General features: G+C 41.5%; 1 long non-coding RNA gene across 7 annotated transcripts in view; it reads left to right on the forward strand.

Annotated features, from left to right (window-relative positions):
* The window catches only part of LOC140697758 (uncharacterized), a 36,623-nt gene that overhangs the window by 1,325 nt on the left and 16,812 nt on the right, over positions 1-18,486 (forward strand). For 5 of the 7 annotated variants that reach the window (XR_012075071.1, XR_012075076.1, XR_012075077.1 and 2 more), the window contains exons 2-3: positions 130-298; positions 7,683-7,780. This is a non-coding gene — a long non-coding RNA (uncharacterized lncRNA). Of the gene's footprint in view, positions 1-129; positions 299-397; positions 510-7,682; positions 7,781-14,451; positions 14,537-18,486 lie in introns of all 7 variants that reach the window. The other 2 variants (XR_012075074.1, XR_012075075.1) reach the window with 2 other exon arrangements.

Below are 18,486 nucleotides of genomic sequence, written 5' to 3' on the forward strand. Positions count from 1 at the left end.
TTATTCTTGAATCCTTTCAGTTCAAGACGTTCCACTCAATAAAATAGACAAGGATCTGAAACTGAGAAAATATATTTGAGTACAACCAGCTTGTGAATCTTAATACTTTTTTTTTTTTTGCATCATCAGAGAGTATAGCTGAACTCACAGCCAACTTGCCCGCTCCGTGTGCAGTTCAGGTGGGAGCGACTTCTCTGCACAGGAGACTGTACTGTCTTCAGTCTTGTGTTCGTGGTTGTCTCACACGGCGGTCTTCTCCCCATTCTGTAGTCATTTACTCTTCGTATCAGCGAAAGAGGTAACCAGCCCCCGTGGAGCAAAGGGACTAGAGTCATAGGATGGGGATTTCCTCTTATTTTTTATTTTGATGTTTAGAACTCTTGATGCAACATTCTAGAGCAAGGTGTTCAGGACCTGCTGTGCCCAAGGGACAGATAAAGGAAAAAGATTTATTTATTCTTTGTGATTTGATGCCATGGCAGAAGAGGAAGTGACTCATGAAGACAATGGTAAGAAGTGTCTCTCAGGACTTGACATTGGAGATGGTATTGAAGGCTTTCTGTAAACAGAACAAGTGATATGCAAAAAAAAAAAAAAATTCTGGAAGAAGGAACAGTAAGAAGTAAACATCTGGAATCAGAATGATGCAGGGGTGTGATCCCTCTCATAGCTCCATTTTATAACACCCTGGTCCAAAGAACCTCTGTAATGTCTAGAGGCTAAATATTTCAGGTTATGCAGAACCTAGGCCTCTCTGCAACTACTCATTTCAGCTGTTGCATCAGGAAAGGGGTCATGGACAGGACATGAATGAATGAGTGTGGGGGGACCTGCCACTAGGACCCTACAACTCAACAGATCCTATGACACAGAGGTATATGAGGGGGGAAGTGATGCTCTGTGAAGTTTATGGCATCCTCACTGGAGAATCACAACACAGAACCTGTAGGGTCAGAAGCAAGGCCATGCCACTTGCAGGAGGGAAAGCCACACTTTTAAAGTATCTCCTGGTATAGTCCTGGGACCTGGTAGAGATGAGGCCTCTGGCCATAGGGTATCAAGTGACCATACAACCTAGAGCTGCCCAGAGTGGGCTCCTTGGCCCACTGCTCATTAGGCCAGACAGGCCCAGTGGTTATAAGACAGAAATGATTCCTCCCAGTTGTCATGAGCAGGGCCACAGGGAACAAGCAAGCTGCACCTGGACCTGCTCTTACTTCCGGCTTTATGAGCTGTCCCTGTGGCACCTTGGACCAGGAGCCCCTCTACGGCACACGCGAGTGCCTATCACATTCACTCCACCCAGAAGCCACAGCCAGGACAGAGCTCTTCAAAGCCAGGCTGAGGAACTCCTGGGCAGATTCACTAAGAGTGTGGCACCCATATCTGAGGCACGTATATACCCTAAATCTGGGGGGGGGGGGGTCAGCAAACTAGGACACTGGCACATCTGCCGCCCTCCTCCCCACCCCAGCCTTGCCATTTGTTTGCATGTTGTCTTTGACTGCTTCTGCACTACTTGATACAGAGACAGACACCAAACAGCCTGCAAAGGCGAAGCTATTCATTATACTCTGTTTACAGGAATAGCTTGCAGACTCCTGCCTAAATCAGTGATCTTTGTGATGCTTGTGTCCCTAGCAGGTCTGGGACCGAAAGGTAGAAGAGGGAGCGCGGGTCCTCACCCTCACTGCCTGTGTCAGACTCTGGGAAGTTGTGCTTCCCATCCCTTCTCCGTCAGCAACTGCGGGCCGGGTTCCTAGGCTTTGGCTGGGATGTGTCCTCAGGCAAGAGGATAGGATGCCGGTTGGTGGAGGGTGTGATCACAGGAGACCCTGGGCTTCTTGGGCCCGGAAGAGATGTGTTATAAACGGTGCGAGGTGAGGTGGAGAACGGAAGAGCCTTTGCCTGTACCTGCGGTTTACCGCTATTTCGGTTCTTGAAAGTCGCTGGCAAAGAGCGGTGTTGTGGGGACGTGGTAGCGGGTGTGGAGAGAGGTGTTTTCCGGGGTATGTCTGGGTATTGCCCAGCCCGGCTCCAGGGGCTCGGACTTCGCAATGTGCTGGTGGGGGCTGAGGGGCTGAAGCAGCATTTCCTGCCCCGCCCTCTCCCCTCTTCTTCCCGCTTCACCTGCTACCCTCCAGGCATTACTTTCTTGCCAGTGTTCTTTTTTCTGGCCTTGACCTAGCGGGGAGGGCGGCCACCAGCCCCAGAGAATTTAACGAGGAGGAAGAGCCCGCGGAGGGGAATGAGGAAGCGTTGGGGAAAACACCCAGCAGGAAGGATCTCCAACCCCCGCGGGCGGGGTGCACCCACATCCCCATCCTGGGTCTGAATGCGTCCCCAGTCCTGAAACTGCAGGGAACTGGATTCCATTGAGCTGGGAAGTGGATTTCCTTCAGGCCCTCTGGCCGAGAGCCAAGCTGGCCAGAAAGCGAAATGGTGACACTGCACTTCGCTTTCAGCCTTGTTGTTACGGAAATGACAGGCCAGCCAAGAAACAAGCACCACTCGGAGGGTTGGAGTACTCAGATTTATTACGCCGGCGGGCTCAGAGGGGCTTCTGCTCCGAAGCTCTGAGCACCTCCAAGACGAGCACATGAGGTTTTATAGGGTTAATTACAAGTATGGGGCTATTAGCCAATAAGGTTCAAACAACAAAAAGCAAGGAATCAGTACACTGGAGCTTATCAATTTGGAACAGATCACGTTACTGACACTTGTTGAGCTTGGATTTACGAGTTAGCTTGTTAGCCCAGTAAACTGACACTAAACTTTAGATTTACAAGTTAGCCCGGCAGAACTTATATCAGTAAACCGACACTTATCACACTTAGATTTGCGACTGAGCTCGTTAGCCCAATAGACTGACACTAAACTTCAGATTTATGAGTTAGCCCAGCAGAACTCAGATCAGTAATCCGACACTTGTTGCACTTAGATTTGTGACTTAGCTGTTAGCCTAGCTGGGCTTTTCCTTCACGTATAAAGCTCTAGCCCCAAAGCTCTTTTCCTTCAGTCTTCGACGGTAATACTCCTTGGTTCTCCAGGGCTGCTGTTAATATTGCAGCGTATCTGTTTCCTTCTTATTTCTGCGTGTCTCAGGGTTCATTTGAAGGAGGAAGCTGGAAGATTGTGCTCTTTGCCATCTCTCTCAAGTACATTTTGTACTATGCTGGGCTGCCAGCTAGCCTCATGGAGGTGAGAGGAGGGTTTTAAAAACTTTTGCAACTAATAGAGCAGCAACTGTGCTCATACGTGGGACAAGTTCATTGTTCTTCTTTTGTTCAGCTAGTGCTAGTCAGCTGTTATTCTCTTTCCATAGTTTATGTAAATCAAATTTATCCGGATATAATTACAGACAATACTCCTCTTCTTTTTGAATAGAAGTAGCTTAAAGTCCTTTATCTTTTAGCGTGTATTAGAAACATGTAGGCATTTGGCAACATTACAAGGCATGTTTCTAAACTATGGAAGTAAAAACAAGGCGAATGAAATTCCTTCAGTCATGAAACATCTTAACCAACCTTGCAGTACCAAGCAGTACTATTTTCAAGTTTGCAGAAATGAAAAAAACTAATCATTTTTTCCTTAGTGAACACTTGATTTCAGACAAAGTGAATGGCAGACCTAGAAGACAACTCTCACTATCATTTTTATAGTTTATAAATTTCATAAGGTCAGCCCATATATTAGATTTACTACAAGTATGATAGATAGTTTAATGAAATATCCAATCCCTTTAGTTGTTGGAAACACACTGATTCTAGACTTAAAAAAATAAATAGCCACAGCCATTGGTGACAACATGGATGGACCTAGAGGGTATTATGCCAAGTGAAATAAGTCAGACAGAGAAAAGCAAATACTGTATGATTTCACTTACATGTGGAATCTAAAAAACAAAACAAACGAACGAACATCACAGAAACACCCACAGACACAAAGAACAAACAGGTGGTTGCCAGAGGGGATGGAGGAATGATAGAAATAGGCGAAGGAGATTAAGAGGTACACAGTCCCAGTTACAAAATAAGCGAATCAAGGGTGTGAAAAGTACAGTATGGGGGATGTTGTCAGTAGTAATGTAACATCTTTGTATGGTGACAAACTGACTGACATGGTTGTGATCATTCTGAAACATACAGAAATGTTAAATCACTATGTTGTGCACCAGAAACTAACATAGTATTGTAGGTCAGTTATGCTTTTAAAAACAAACAGACAAATAACAAACTCTGAAAAAGAGATTAGAAAAAAAGAAAAAAGAAAAAAGAGATCAGTGTGGGAGCCCATGATTGGGTTAACAAATTGTAACAGACCCCAGCTGCTTGTCTCCTTAGAGAAGAACAAACTTGCTTAGTAACTGCCTTCCAAGCAGGCGCCTGTGCATTTGCATTCCGGTCTCCTTGCCATAAAAGCAGAGACAATGCCTTGCTTGCATAGTTGAGGTTTTAGGTAGCACTCTGCTAATTGCAAAGCAACGACCCAAGCCCTTGGCTATAAACGCTGGGCTGGGCGTGCCTGCTGGTGGATAGTCTTCTATCCTCAAAACAAGAAACTGGCTGGTCTGGTGGTCTGCTTTGACATATCTATAAGAATGTACCTTGTTCCCCTCTCCCCACAACTTCCCTAAAGATAAAGACTTTGTACTCATTGTGACTTCTACAGTCTCCATCCCACTCTGTCTTTCCCTAAATTCCGGCATTCCATCACACAACTTTTAGTGATTTCTCCTTTGATTGTACACAATAAACGTGGGAGCATTTGAGAGGCTCGTGGAGTTGTCTCCCGACTTCCTCTCGCTCTCTTGACTTTTTCCACAGAGTCTCGAGTAATTCATTCCGTCTCAGTGGGACTTCTGCCGGCCAGAACCCACAGATCAGATGTGTGGTTACCAGCGGCGGGGTGGGAGGGGTAGGAATTGGGGGTGAGTTGGGGGTGAGGGGGAGGGGGGATTGGATGAAGGTAGCCAAAAGGTACAAACTTTCAGTTATAAGATAAATAAGTACTAGGGGTGTAATAAACAACATGATAAGTATAATTAGCACTGCTGTATGTTCTATATTAAAGTTGTTAAGAGAGAAAAATTCAAGAAGTTCTCATCACAAGGGAAAAATATATTTTTTTCTTTTGTATCTGTTTGAGATGATGAATCTTCACTAAACTTCCTGTGGTAATTATTTTACAGTGTACGTAAGTCAAAGCATTATGCTGTATACCTTTTAAAGTCATACACTGCTGTATGTCAATTGTATCTTAGTAAAACTGGGAGGAAAAATAAAGAGGTTAACTTGCTAAAAAATAATGAAATAAAAATTAAAAAAACAGCCACATTGTAGAAAACAGCACTCTTTAAACACTGAACTCAACTGAATTAGTCAGATATTACTAGATAGTTTTAACACTGTTACAGAATCTTAATGAATAATTTAAAATAGTTTAAAATACATTTTTAGAATATATTTGAACAGCGTGAATTACAGTAACATTTTGCCTTTAAGGAAAAATCATTAATTTCAGATTTAACAGAGTTGCACTACAGGAAAATATGACGTCAGGAGAATTGTACTTTTAAGAACAAAAATGAGCAATGAAAATGCATATTACCAGAGTTACCGCATGGGATGCAATTTCTCCCACACAGGCATCTTTCTGCCTAAAAAAATTGTCAGCTCTAGCTGGCAGACTCCACGTGACATAGCAACAGCAGAGTGAGAAAAACTACAAAGCTTTTCTGATAGAAATCAAGTGATTTCATACCTCCTTTTGTGAAACGTTTTGACTCAAGTCCCTCCTCCTCCCGATGAACTAACAAACAAGGGCTAATAGCAACAAACGTGAACAACAGTTAAGCCTCTGATTTCCGCAATCGTGGATGAAAACTGTCAATAGAAGGAAGTAATATTTGTCTTGAAAAAAAGTGTATGGGCATAAAAGGGAAAGGTAGTAATAAGCACTTACCATGAAAATGTTTTGCTTATTAGCAGGCATGTGTTAAACATTTAATTGTACCTACATTTAACTGATCAAATGATAATTCTGTTTACCATTTTTTGAATTTTTTTGGTGTGTATTTTCTCTTCTTTCTTCCCATAATATCGAATGTTTAAAAAAATCGCTCCTGTCAAGAGAATGCCGTCCATTTAAATTACTATCAAAATATTTCTTATCTCTCTTAAAGGTAAACTTTATGGCAAAGGAGTGTTGACTTCCCATAGACTCCTTTGAAAGACTCCTGACAAAGGAGTCTGATTTCTGCTTGCAGAACATTCTTACCCAAGGTAGCTTGAATTCTTCCTGACCTCTTTCTTTTTTTTTGGTAAGGACTCTTCCTTGTTTTCAGTCTGAGCCATAAGATTCATCTTTGTGATTATAATATTTAGCCTCTCAGTTTCCCTCCTGGAAAACATTAAGCCAGTCACTGGCTCTTCACGGCTGAGTCAAAGTTTACTACAAGTAGCGTTCATTTTCTCACAAAGCCAGGTTACTCATTTGACCGGTAGCCATTGGTGGGAAGGAGAATGGATGGGTCACACTGTATGAGCGGTCGAGATCTGCCCTGGAACAGGAGAGGAGAAGGAGAAGAAAAACGGAAGAAGGGAAAGAAACACGAGACAGAATCAATCCTATGAGTCATAAACAGGTTTTCGGTGGTGCACCACTGTTACTCATACGATGAACACCTGTCCAAGAGGTCTTTGACTGCTTTATTTTCATATCCTTGGGCTTTCTTTAGTGTGGGGGAAATCTTCGCTTTGTATTTCTTGAAGACACTGTCTAGGACTTTCTCTCAGAGCTTAGAATTTTGGAAAAAAGAAAGGAGTCTTTTCTATTTTCCGCTTTTCCATGAATCTCCCCAGAGGGAAAGAATCCAGAAAGCTATTTGCTCAGATGAGGAGAAGGGAAGATGGAAACATACAGAGAAAAATTGGTATTGCTTAATGAGTTTAACAAATTGCTATAAGGCAAACACCCATGTATCCGCCATCCAGGTTAAGAAACAGAATTTTGTCAGCCACCGTAGCAGCTCCCTCAAGTACCCCATCCCAACGGAACCTCCTCCCTTCCCCTAAAAGTAACCACTACCTTATGTTTGCAACCAAGTGCAAAATTCTTAGCCACTATAGTTTAGAATCACCCATTTTTTGGGAAACTGTGTCTTCCAAATGTTTTTCATTTTTCATTCTAAAATATGATGCTATTCAAAATTTTAAGATATGCAAAATAATTCTATATTTTGCTTATTCTTCTATATACATTAGTACATGCATATCCATCTATACCTATATACCTGTCTATCTGCATCTACGTCTCCAGCTTCTGTAAAGGCAGTAAGATTGGTTGTGACTTCACATGGTTTCTGGGATCAGGCTGCCTGGTTTAAAACCTGTATTTGTGTGATCTGGAGCACACGTTTCCCCATTGTCTGTATCAAATTTCTATTTCTCTATCTGTAAAATAGGTATAATTGAACATTACCTACTTTAAAACATCATTGTGGGGTTCAAGTAAGATAATGCACGTAATGGATTTAGCATGGTGCCCAGCTCGTATTAAGTACTGAAGAAATTTTAGCTCTTTTCATTATATGGTGGCAAAAGATCTAGGTGTTAAACCCTCATTGTCTCACCTTGGCAAGTCTCTTAATTTCTCTGAGTCTTGATTTCTTTGTTTTTCAGATGAGCGTCATCTTACATGCGCTGTAAGGTGAATTTCTGCGCTAACACTCTCTAAGTCCACGACCAGAGAAAGTGAGGCCCTGGAAGAATTGTACTAAGTAAGCAGGTTGGAGTGTCTGGCATCTAGACGTTCTAATTTTTTGGTATATTTTTATCGAAGTATAGTCAGTCTACAATGTTGTGTCAATTTCTGATGTACAGCACGATGCTTCAGTCATACATGAACATACCTATATTCGTTTTCATATTCTCTTTCACCATAAGTTACTGTAAGATATTGAATATAGTTCCCTGTGCTATACAGTATAAACTTGCTGTTTATCTATTTTATATATATTAATTAGTCTCTGCAAATCTTGAACTCCCAATTTATCCCTTCCCACCCCCTTTCCCCTATGGTAACCAGAAGTTTGTTTTCTATGTCTGTGAGTCTGTTTCTGTTTTGTAAATAAGTTCGTCTGTCTTTTTTTCCCCCTCTTAGATTACACATATAAGTGATATCATGGTATTTTTCTTTCTCTTTCTGGCTTACTTCACCTAGAATGACAATAGACATTCTAATTTTTAATTTCTTTTTTTAAAAACAAAGTCTTACAGTGTAATTTAGCCTTAGCTGCTACTTAAAAGAAGCCTGATAGAACTATCACCATTGAAACAAGACTGTAGTTGCTAAAATCAAGGATAACAACAGAGGGCACTTGAGTTAAAGAGTGAGGTGGGAGAAAGTAAGGCTAAGCTTTGACAGTCCTTTTAAGGGGTGAGAAAAAAGTGGGAGCAGAAGAGGTGAAAGTAGCAGGATATTTGTCCGTCATGAAAACCACGTGGAAAAAGGCCACTTAATTTAGTCTTCAGTTACCAGGACGTGCATGATGGGGAAGAGAGGTTGTGTTCAGTTTTGTTAATTTCACCTGGATTGTTGGTATGAAGTTTAAAGTGTCATGTTGATAAAACAAAAACAAATAATAGAAGCAAAAACCATCTTTTGTTGTGGATTCTTATGCAATAGGAAGCGCTTCCAGGTGTGTGGTATTTGCTTCCAGTGTGTCAAGACAGTAGACTTTCACATGGCTTAGGGAGAGGACTCCTAGGAATACATCAGCCTTGTGGCAGTATACATACAGTGACTTTAGTCCCCAAGGAAAATGTAGGTTTAAAGAAATGCACACTAGACTATAATAAACATTGGAGATGAATAAGGATGGATGGGTAATAACTGAAATATATATAATTCATTGAAATTGTATTTGTTAATTGAACCATTTCAAATTCTCACAGAGATGATAATTTCACAAAATTAGAAACACAAGCAGCTCCATACAGACTAGGGCCTCATGGATGTTAAATTCTACATGGGACTTGTAGATTATCTCTCAATATCTGTTTATGTGATAAGGGTTTATATTCTGTCCTTTACTCTTTTTTGCCAGTTAACATAAGTCCAAGGGAACAAATAAAGATCTTTTTGCAAATGGCCTTTTATAATACAGTAAACTGCTCTGTAGTTCAGAAATAATGGAAATCTAGACAAATGAAATGTCTCGTATGTAACAAAAGGTTTCCATTAAGTACCACCCTCCATCTTAATCTCAGCCTTGCATATTGAGAAAATTGGGAGGTCTCTCTCACTGTAACTGTAGCTCTGACATATGAACATTCCAAAAACTGAGCAGATACCTATACAGTGCACTAGCTACTTTCATGAAAGGAAGGGCTTAAATACAATTTAAAAAATCCTTTTGGTTACCAGGAGCTATCAAAAGAAGCATGGATGCTTTTCATTAGAAGTTGACAATAGTCTTGCTTAGTGACAAGTAAATGATGGAGTGATGTGTCGCGTTGGATTTGAATTTTTAGCTCTTGCATGTTACCCTGCTGATCTGTGGTGTACTCTTTTGTTCAGCATGGAACAGCTGTTATAATCAGGTGGGTGACTCTTTGCCTGCTACCTCACTGATCCTCCTTCAGTGGATACTTGGGGTCTGGGCTAGCCTGGAGTGGGTACAAGTCGAGGGTCTGTCCCATTTTGGGGATTGGATAAATGTAAAAATCATTATTTTTAATTGTTCACTTTTCAGTACTCATTAACAAATCTTAGTGTGACTTCACACCTTTTATTGGAAGCCCAGATGTAGGACTATAAGACGTAGAGGATGGAAACTTAAGAGGTAACTCTCTGTATCTCACTCTGGGGTGTGTGCACCTGTTGGTCCAGTGCTGAGTGACAGGGAGTACAAGAAACCACAGGATAAGCTTGTGCTTTGCCTTAGAGAACCCATTTTTGTAAAAAATTTGTATGGGATAAGCTGAACTAATTTATGTTTATGTTAAAACAAATCTGAGGATATTATGAAGTAAAATGCAGAACTGCACATGAGTTTTTTTTAGTGAAAATAAAGAACTTCGAAGAACTTTATCTTTTGCAGAGGGCTATTTTGGGCTGGGTTTCTGTGTCCTTAGATGTGAAGCATAATGCTTACTCATGTTCTTCTGCCATTAGTGGAATTTAAAGGGGAAACATGTGAAATTCCTGTTTAACAATCTCAGTTGACATAAAAGGAAACCAAAACACAAAGAGGAAACTTAATTTATGTTGTGATTTGGGCTTCTATACCTTCCTTCTTTAACCTTGGCTATTTCTTCCTACTCCCAAACCCAGCCATAGCCAACTAGGAAATTCAGAGCAAGTGCAATCTAGTGGGAATGAAGAACGCAGGGCTGTCCATAATTTTAGACCTTGCTCTGCCACTAACCAACTGTGTAACTTGAACAAAGGATTTAATATCTCAGTCCTTCAGCAATAAAGAAATTCACTTAATGCTGGAGAGGGTGTGGAGAAAAGAGAACCCTCCTACACTGTTGGTGAGAATGTAATTAGGTGTAGCCACTATGGAAAGCAGTACGGACATTCCTTAAAACACTAAAAATAGAGTTACCATATGATCCAGCAATCCCATTCCTCAGCATATATCTGAAAAAATGAAGACTCTAATTCAAAAAGATACATGCACTACAATGTTCATAGCAGCACCATTTACAATAGCCAAGACATGGATCAACCTAAGTGTCCATTGACAGATGAGTAGTATAAAGATGTGGTGTATATATATACACACACAATGAGATACTACTCAGCCATAAACAAGAATGAAATAATGCCACTTGCAGCAATGTGGATGGACCTAGAGATTATCATACTGAGTGAAGTAAGTCAGACAGAGAAAGACAAATACTATATGATATCACTTATATGTAATTTAAAAAGTGAGATAAATGAACTTATTTACAAAGCAGAAATAGACTCACAGACATAGAAAACGAACTTATGGTTACCAAAGGGGAAGGAGGAGGGATAAACTGAGAGTATGGGATTAACAGATGCACACTACCATATATAAAACGGAGAAACAACAAAGCCCTACTGTACAGCACAGGGAACTATATTCAGTATCTTGTAATAACCTATAATGGAAAAGAATCTAAAAAAAGAATATAGTTACATACATATATATGTATATATATAGCCAAATCACTTTGCTGTACACCTGAAACTAACACGGTATTGTAAATCAGGTATACGTCAATGAAAAAGAAATGCATTTAAAAATAAAGAAATACAAATACCCATTGTACTTGCCTCGTATGGCTGTTAGAAAGATCAAACCAGATAACAGATGCGAGGTGAAGTTTGAAGTGCTATGAAAAGAGAGAGAGTCCACTTTTCAACAAACGGTGTTGAGAAAACTAGATATCCACATGCAAAAGAATGAAGGTGGACTTTTAACTAACACCATATACAAAAATTAACTCAGAGTGGCTCAAGGACCTAATTGTAGTCCTGAAACGATAAAACTCGTAGCAGAAAAAAGAATAAATGCTTCATGACATTGGATTTGCAATAATTTTTTGGATATCTGAAGTCTCAGGTAACAAAAGTAAAAATAGACAAATTAGACTTCATGAAAATTTTTAAAATTGTGTATTGAAAGGCACTATACACAGTGTAAAAAGGCAACCCACAAAGTAGGAGAAAATATTTGCAAATCATGTATATGATAAGAGATTAAAATACAGATTATATAGAGAACTCCTAAAACTCAACAACAACAGGACAAACAACCTGATTCAAAAATGGTCAAAGGACTTTAACAGACATTTCTCCAAAGAAGGCATACAAATAGCCAAAAAGCACATGAAAAGATGCTCAACATCACTAATCATTGAAGGAAATGTGAATCAGAACTATAGTGAGTTAATCATCTTACATTCATTAAAATGACTATCAAAATAACAGAACACAACAAGTGTTAGTGAGGGTGTGGAGAAATTGGAACCCTCATGCACTATTGGTGGGAATATAAAATATATATATTACATATATAAATATATATACAGTATATCCACTGTCAAAAACAGTATGGCAGTTCTTTGAAAAGTTAAAAATAAAATTACTGTATGATCTAGCAACTCCATTTCTGGGTATATACTGAAAAGAAATGAAAGCAGAGTCTTGAGATTTTGGTACCACGTTCATAGCAGTATTATTCACAATAGCTAAGCCATGGAAGCAACCTGTATCCGTCAATGGATGAATGAATAAGCAAAATATTTTACATCATACAATGGAATATTATTCAGTCTTAAAAAGGAAGTAAATTCTGCAACATGCTACAACATGCATGAACCTTGAGGACATTATGCTTAGTGAAATAAGCCAGTCACACACACACACACACACATACAAATGTATGATTCCACTTACATGAGGAACTGCAGAGCAGTCAAAATCATAAAGACAGAGTATAATGGTGGTTGCCAGGAGCTGAAGGAGGGGAGAATGGGGAGTTATTATTTAATAGGTATAAAATTTCAATTTTACAAGATAAAAGAGTTACGGGGATGGATAGTGGTGATGGTTGTACTACAGTGTGAATGTGTTTAATAGCACTGAACTGTACACTTAAAAAGTAAGATGATAAATTCTGTGTGTTTTACCACAATTGAAGAGAAAGAGAGAAGGATAGAATCCAGACGCTAGAATCCAGCGCTTGACGGCACTTTGATAAGGGATGAGAGTGGGCTTACTATGAGCAGCTCTACTCTCGGGCGAGTGTACTTGTTTTATCTGCACGGTCTGTGATTGGTGACTCATCGATTTCCCTCCACTGCTAAGTTTTGTTTTGTTTCCTTGGCTACAGACTTGCACTTCCTCCTTTTGGCCCATGGAAGGTAGAAAGGCTCTTCCGGGCCACTAGGAGGAAAGAGGAAGTTGTCACCGAGCCTCATGCGGGAAAGCTCCTTGGTGGAGCAGGGTCTTGTGAAGAAAATGCACGATCTGTGTAGGAATAGGCCAGTTTAAAGCAGCTCGTCGGTGGGCAATTGTTTTCAGCCTTCCTATAATTAATTTCATACTAATTAATTCTCTGTTCCCTTTGGAAAGACAGCTAATACTCTGCAGATCGTGCCGGTCTCAGAGAAGATTGTGACGGTCCCCAAGAGCTCTCTCCTTCTGCGGGCTAAAATAACTGTGACCCGGACTCGACCTCCTCTAGAAAGGCTGACAAACACCCTGACACACACGGCTTGGTCTGCAAGGTCTGTTAGGGCAGCAGTGTGACCCCTCACCCCCTGCAGTCATGCCAGGGAGAGAAGGCACAGCTCTGCCTCTGACACCTCACCTGCTAGCAGTGACCAGGAGAGGACGTGCTGGGGAAGAGTCACTTTAATGCTTTTGAGTTCTGGGCTCCCTCTCATCTCAAACTCAGAGCATTCTACTTGAAGGTGTTATTTTATCACCAGTGTCATGGCTCTGCCTCTGTCAGGACAAGAGGCTGATGATCTGACAGCTAAGTAACTGGGGTCACTCTTACCTCAGTCTGCTGAGAGGTCACACAAGGCCGTTTCTAAATATCTCCCAAAGAGCTGATCCTTGGCCTCTCTGATTCTGTTAGGATGTGAATGTGCTGATGTTTGTCCTTCCCAAGTAACCATCGTCTACTCCCGGAAGCAGGGCTGGGCCTCAGAGCTGGTTCTCTCATTTCACTTCCTGGCCCTGGCCCCGGCCCCGTGCCAGGCTCTGTGGTCAGGATGTTACTGACATGTATCCCTATTTTTAACGCATACAGATAGTCCCAAATCTCTGCAATTACAGATATAACAGACAAGGGCAATACAGGGGGGGAGGAGACAGTGTAAAACACCGCTTCCTGAGAGAAGCCTGCTTTAATTCCCAGCCCGCAGTTGGATCTCTCAGTTACAAGCCTCTATGTCACCTTGTATGAGACATGAACTCCACAGAGTAGGGACCATGTCTGTTCTGCTCAGCACTGTATTTCTAGCCCTCAGCACAGGGTTTAGCACATGGTAGGGGCTTACTGTATGTTTGTTAAATGAATGAGGAATCATGGAAGGCCTTACAGAGGTGGTGACATTTGAGGTGGGTCTTGACAAATCAGGGGATAAGTTTACCAGGAAAGGAGTGAATGCATAATTGTGTAAAACAAATGCATGTGATTAAATGTACACCCCTCCACGTTAGCACAGGGAAAATCCCTGATGTTTAAAGTCCCTTTGATGGTGGGATGAAGCCCAGGCAGACAGTGGTTTGCAGTGAGCCAGGGATGCACAGAGTATTTGTGATCCTTCTTTTCAACACACTTGGGGTACCAGTCTCATAATGAGAATGAGGCTTGGTGAACAGGGAGTCCTGGATAAGGGTGAGACAGAAGAACCCTTCTTTCCTTCGTTCCTCCTCCATCCTTCTATGAAACAGAGCCACCGCCCTCTTCAAGTCTCCTCCCCACCAGACTGAACAGCTGAGACTTAGAAGAAATCTTTGAAAGACTGCTCTTCCTTTGGTTAGTATTTATTATTTTACCTTCCTCTACTTTCTAACTGGCTGAATTTATGGGAGACAAGGCATTTACCAGCTGCAGTCTAAGTTAGGAATCACGATTCATTCAGTTCAACAAATATTTAGTGAACACCCTTGGCATCAAAGATGCAGTGTGGGAGCCACAGCAGAAAGTACAAGATGTTCAAGCCACAGGCTGTCTTCCAGAAGCTTATTTTTAGTAAATAAATAACACAAATAACACCAGCAACTAGAGTGCAATCAGAACCGTGTTGAAATCACATCTGAGGGGCAGAAATGCTGAATGCGGGAGGGAGACGTGAAGTGGGAATTGGAAGATGAGACGTGATGGGGCAGGGGTGTCAGCCCAAATGAAGAAATGACCAGAGGCATGGAGGGTTTGGGGAAGAGGTAGAAACAGCCACTGCAGGAAAGTGATGGAAGGTGAAGCGGGAAAGGGGATCAGTGCAGTCCCGCGGGAAGCACCGGACACTTGATCTGAAAGTTTCCAAAGGTTCAATATCTTACGTAGGCGGCACACTAGAAAGTGGGAGGGCAGGGATGTAAACTCGTGTTTGGTCTGACTCTAAAGCCTCTAGGTGCCTGTATACACTGAGGCATGCATAAACTGCTTAACGAGATACCTTGAAATTAGAAGGAAAGTGGTAACATGTTTAGGACTTTCAGTGTCAGATTTATAAAACAAACATTGCCTAAATTTCTAATGCAAAAGGCCCACAGCCCGTTGGTCTGAGCAGTAGGGTTGGGGATTTTCTCACCCAGCAGCACAAGGAATCCAAACTGAAAAAAAAAATATGCATGATCATTGCAGAGTTGACTCTTAGTTTGATGGTAGAGTTTAAATTTCAGATTTGGTGTTTGTTTATTTGTTGTTTTAGCAGGGGTTGGGAGAGGGAAAGGAATGGAATAGTTTTGCTCTTCAGAGGAGTGATGGAGGAGTCAGAAAGACAGGACTTCCTATTCCAGGGTCCCACGTGCTATGTGCTGTAAGCTACTTCGTGGGCGTTATGGGTTAGAGCCCTGGGAAGGACTAGCTGGGAACCTAATTCATGTGTAGGATTGTTTCTGATAGAAAGCAAGTTCTAGGCTCTAAAATGACGTGCAAAAGGACTTTTGAATGCAACCTATTTGTAAGTTGAAGTTATAATAATGATAATGATCAAAGCAGATTTTTAAACTTTGATGAAATATTTACAAACAAAAATTATGGTTGGCAGGAACATTTAGCAAATGGATATGTCTGATGATGAAAGGCCAGTGGCCTGACTGGGTTGAGAGAAAGAATAAATTGATGCATCTTTCTCCCTGCAAAATAAATTAGACAACATCCTGTCATCACCTGAAATGACTCTCTTCCTGCCAAATGTTTTCAGACACTCTTTTTATTAAGTAAGCTTCATGTGTCCTGGTATAGTGCCTCTTATATATTTTACCTTCCATGTAGCAAGTAGGGTGGTAGTAAATTAATTCCTGCTGCATACAGTTGGGGCAGTGGAAGAACACCAGTGTCAGAAGAGGTGGGTGGATTCCTTTTCTCTCTTGGTCACTATTGCTGGGGGACCTTGGACAAGTCACTTGACCTCTACAAGTCAAGTTTGCTCATCTGGATATGAAATAAGGGGGGTGGAGCAAGGCTTCTTGAAGCTCTGAAAGTCTAATCCTATGTATACAGCTAAGTTTTATAGTTGAGCTTCTCTGAAGATGGTTTATAAAATTATTGTTCAGCAAGTGACTTTTTCCCCATCTCTATATTATCATCATTGTTGACCTTTAATGTCTGGATTTTGAAAAGATTCACATTGTTAAAAACTGTTTTTAAAAAGTCATTGGAGTGGCAGTGGAGATTCAGTAACAATTGTGGATTTTTTCTTTTCTTTGTATTGTTGCAACAAAGCGTGTTACAGCTCAGGATTACAGCTCAGTTGTGACAGCAACCTGGATCCTGACGAGAGACCAAGCAGCACTTGGAGGGTTGGAGCACTCAGGTTTATTATGCGGATGGGCCCAGAGGAGTTAACACTCCAAGCTCTGGACCCCAACTGTAGGTTTGCACAGGTTTTTATGGGCTGCCAGTCTAGATTTTTGCAACATCATATGCAAATAAGGTGTAACAAAGTTGACTAATTAGGAATGAGCTTTATAGAAATGGACCAATCGGGAGTGATAGAAATGGTCCAATCAGGAGTGAGCTCCATGCAAATGAGGTGCTACAAATGGTCCAATCAGTAGTTAGCTCAGGGAACCAATAGAATCTTAGGGGTAAGTTCCGCTTTCCTAGACGCAAGCAGTTTCAGAGGCAAGAAGCGAGCATGCCCCAGGGAGGGGACGGGGAACCGGATGGTGCTGGCAGGAGAGTAGTGGTCCTGCCTGGGGGTCCTGCCAGCCTTTTTCGTGGGGCTTCCCACCTCAGTAGTTCCTTTCTGATATGCAGCTGGCAAGTTATTTGATTTACAGTAGAAAATTCAGGAGAAAGTATAAGCATGAAAATTGCTTCTTGGAATTAAGGAATGTTGATGGGCATATAAATTCTTATCTTTTAATTTAAAACTTTAGACTTCTGAAAAAAGGTGACCCAAAGTATCTTAAGAAGGGAAGAAATATTTTGCTCCACTGCAGTGTGTGTTTTGGACTAACATTTCAAATTTGAGCTGCTATTTATTTTATTAAACTACATTTTATCTTCAGAAAGAAACAAACCTTGATGTTGTGAGTTTTTTTTTTTTAAGTTACTTTTGTGCCTTTTTTTTTTTTTCCTGTGACCATGGTTACTTCATTTCAGGCTGGGGAGGTGGTGGCATAAATTCACTCTTTTTACAGGGTGACCCCTCTGTTTATGTGAGAATGGATGAGAATGTATCTGTGGTCTTCTGGGAGTAGGAGCAATTTCTCTTCTAATGTGTTAGCTGTGTTAACTATTCCAAGGTGAGACCAGTATGATACATCCAGAGCAAAAGAAAAGAGATACCAAAAGGACACTTTTTTTTTAAAAAGCTTGTGCATCAGAACAAGCCATTGGAAGGTCTGTGGAGAGAGTGACTCTAGTTTTCAGGAGGAGGGTTCTGCACCGGCACCACTGTTTGTAGGGAGGGAGAGGCGTGTCCTTGCAGGCAGGCTGAGCACGTGGCCTGGGAACCCTATACCAGGCTGCCTTTTGACTGAGCCGAGAAGGGTGAGGTGGGAAATTTGATGCCTTCTGCCTTTCTGTCCTTCCTTTCCACAACCGTATCTCTCACTCGCAAAGCCAGACTCCTGTTTAGGCAACTCTTTCCATGGCCCCTACCTGGTTCTTGTGTTGCAGGTTGGTCAAGAAAAACTGTTTCCTCCATTTCCTAGGTGAGGGCACAGACGTGGAAAGGTGAACTGGCAGGCTCAAGTAAGGGATCTTGAATTTGAAACCAAATCACTCGATGTCAAGTGCATTGATCTCTCTGAATTCTTTGTTACTTCTGAAGGAAGTTAGAAGACACCATGAAAATCTTACAATCTGTGGCCACAGGAAAGCAGACAGCCTCTCTAGCAAAGAGGGGGCAAACTGTCAAGTTAGGAGGGCCGAAAATTCTCAGAATATGGCCTGGACTGATCTGTTGCCTTTCCATGATTAAACTTCCAGCAGAGAGTTAACATCTTCTGTGACTTGGTGGTTAAAACAGTTTAGAGACTGTGAAAATCTTACATTTTGCATGAAAAGCAAGGAAGCAAAGCCCCAGGAAAGCAAGTCACCACTGTAACAAGAGAGGGTGGAGTGTCAAGATCTGTCAACCAGCTTGTGCTTCTGAGAGGCGGGCCAGCGAGTGGGCTGTCTGCAAGAGTCTGGTAGACAGAGTGAGCTTCGGTCATCAGTGGCCGTGGGCCGGACGGGGAGCGGTGAGAAGGGAGTTAATATTATGGAACACAAACACAGCTCTCCCTTAAGCTCCACAGGATAAGGAGTGG

Source organism: Vicugna pacos, chromosome 8, assembly GCF_048564905.1.
Source record: "Vicugna pacos chromosome 8, VicPac4, whole genome shotgun sequence".
In the NCBI taxonomy this organism is placed as follows: Eukaryota; Metazoa; Chordata; class Mammalia; order Artiodactyla; family Camelidae; genus Vicugna; species Vicugna pacos.